Source organism: Pipistrellus kuhlii, unplaced genomic scaffold (genome assembly GCF_014108245.1).
Source record: "Pipistrellus kuhlii isolate mPipKuh1 unplaced genomic scaffold, mPipKuh1.p scaffold_m20_p_20, whole genome shotgun sequence".
Taxonomy (NCBI): Eukaryota; Metazoa; Chordata; class Mammalia; order Chiroptera; family Vespertilionidae; genus Pipistrellus; species Pipistrellus kuhlii.
The window spans coordinates 13,463,943-13,466,856 of record NW_023425516.1 but is presented as its reverse complement, the minus strand read 5'-3'; positions in this window follow the sequence as shown (position 1 = coordinate 13,466,856).

Sequence of the window (2,914 nt, the reverse complement as noted above, 5' to 3'; positions counted from 1 at the left end):
CTGAGTTTCAGGCTCAATCCCTAGTGTGGGGCGTGCAGGAGGCAGCTAATCAATGATTTGCTCTCATGAATGTTTCTCTCTCTTTCCCTCTTCTGAGATCAATAAACAAAGTACCATAGGCTGGTTACCTGGCAGAATTTTTTTTTTTATAAAACCTTTTTTTAAAATGTATCTATTTTTTTTATTGACTTCAAAGAGGAAGGGGGAGAGGGAGAGAAAGAAATATCAACGATGAGAGAGAGTCGTTGATCGGCTGCCTCTTGCAGCGTGTGTCCTTGACAGGAATCAAACCCGGGACCTTTCAGTCCTCAGGCTGAGGCTCTATCCCAGCGGTCCTCCACCTCCCTGATGCCGAGGCCCTTTAGTACAGCTCCTCATGCTGTGGGGACCCCCAACCACAACATTATTTTCGTTGCTACTTCCTAACTGCAATTTTGCTACTGTTATGAATCGTAACGTAAATGTCTGTGTTTTCTGATGGTCTTAGGCGACCCAGCTGGCGGTTTTCAGCCTGTGGGCCGGGGCCAGACAGTTCTGCAGGGGGGCGTGGGAGAGCGAGGCGGCAGCAGGGCTGGTTTCTCCTGCGGCCTCCCTCCCAGGCATGCAGCGGCCACCTCCCCGTGGCCTCTCGCTGTGTCTTCACAAGGACACGGTCAGGCTGGATCAGAGCCCACCCTAACGCCTCATTTTCATTCAGTCATCTCTGCGAAGACCCCCATCTCCACAACTAGTCACATTTGGGGGGGACACAATTATGAATGTACCAGGCACCCCGGCTAGTCCTCGGGGGATGACCGGCCTCGCCCTCGGGCAGCCATCGCTGTGTGAGCCCAGGGGGCCTGGCCCCTGGCGCCACGGGGGCTGCAGTCTCGGCCCCGGTTCCATCTCTCGTCCACTTTGGAAGCGTGTGACCTGCTCCGTTCACCCACGCTGGCCCGAGTCCCCAGCGACACCTGTGGGTGCCGCCTCCCATGCACAGAGCACCCTGAGGTGACAGCGGAGCAGCCAGGCCCGAGCGGACCGCGGACGCAGAAGAACGCGGACGTGGTGACGGAAGGGCCCCTCAGCGGGCACAGGGCGGACGCGGGGACGAGTGGAGAGGACATAAGTGACACACGAGCTCTCATGGGGGCGGCAGAAGGAAGGTCGTGGTGGGAGAGGAGCCATCGGACTCCTGTTGGTGTGGGAGTCTGCAGTGAAGGAGGACACAGCCCACGGGGAGGAGGTGGAGGATCGGCTTCCAGGAAAGGGAGGAACTGAATGGCCACGAGAGGAGGGGCAGGTGCAGGGTCGCCCCCCGGGGGACTGCGCTGCCCTGGACACCAGCCCCCACGAGGGAAGCACTTCCCAGCCAGGCAGCTGCTTCGCGGGGCGGGGCTGCCCGAGTGCACAGCGGGGAAAGGGGCTCCGGAGGGAGTGAGCGGGGGAGGGGACGGCCAGCGGGCGGTGGAGGGGACGGTGCCCGCTGGCTCCCAGTGGGGGCGGAGCTGGCTGTGATCAGGTCACTGACGGGAGCCCAGAGCTCAGCCTGAGGCTGTGAGGGGACAGGGATGCCTGGCAGACAACAGGCTTTGGTGCCTTGTGAAACCACATGGAGTCAATAACAATAGAAGTACAGCCGAAACCTGTTTGGCTCACAGGGTAGAGCGTCGGCCTGCAGACTGAAGGATCGCAGGTTCAATTCCAGTCAAGGGCATGTACTCTGGTTGCAGACACATCCCCAGTAGGGGGCGTGCAGGAGGCAGCTGATTGATGTTTCTCTCTCATCAGTGTTTCTAACTCTCTATCCCTCTCTCTTCCTCTCTGTAAAAAAAAAAATCAATAAAATATATATATTTTTTTAAAGAAATTCTAGTGGCACTTTAGGATAAGTTTTCTTTGTTCAAAGCTTAGTCTGACTTCACCCATTATTCAAATCAATTAAATCTGAAAAGGAGTGAGAATTAAGTGAGTTATCAGCTGTTACATCGTATATACATTATTGAGGGACAACCTATTTTTTGCAAATAATTTCTCCCATTCTTTGATCTTTTCATTTTTTATGATGGGTCACTTTAACACACACAAGATCCTTGCAGGACAGGGGCCAGGGAGCGACAGGCCATGGTGCTGCAAGGTCACCCACAGCTCACATACATACTGCAATCGCATTTTAACCGAAAGCAGTGTCTCCAAGAATGAAGCCAGGAATCATGATGCAATGAACAATGGTGAGTCTGGTGCTAGGATTTTCAGAGAATGAAGGGGTCTGCAGAAATAATCCATGCGCCCAACCACCACACATAGATATGCAGGTGGGTATATGTTAAGTTTAATATTGTGCAGCCACTAAAAATATTTATAAAAAACTGCAACAACAGAAAAATTCCCCACAAAAAGCAGAATACAAAAGTATGTAAACTTCGGCTCATATTGGAATTATAATTTGCTTTTAACAAAGGACTAGCTGAGCTCAGCCAGTGTGGTCCAGTGGTTGAGTGCAGACCTATGAACCAGGAGGTCAGCGTTGGATTCCTCATGGGGCACAAGGCTGGGTTGCAGGCTCATGCCCAGTGGGGGGGCGTGCAGGAGGCAACTGATCGACCATTCTCTCATTGATATTTCTACCCCTCTGCCCTCCTCTCTGAAATCAATAAAAATAATAAACAAACACACAAACACAGATCTAGCTGAGAAAAGATATTTGCAATAGCAAAACCAAGGAAAGGCTAATATTTAAGACAAAGTAATCCTGACAATTCCCAAGAAAAAGGAAACCTAGTTGGAAATTGAAGGAGGCCTGAAAGGCTTAATAGTTTTTTGTGTTTTTCTTAAATATATTTTTGTTGATTTCAGAGAGGAAGGGTGAGGGAGAGAGATAGAAACATCAATAAGAGATAATCATTGACCCGCTGCCTCCTGCACGCCCCCTACT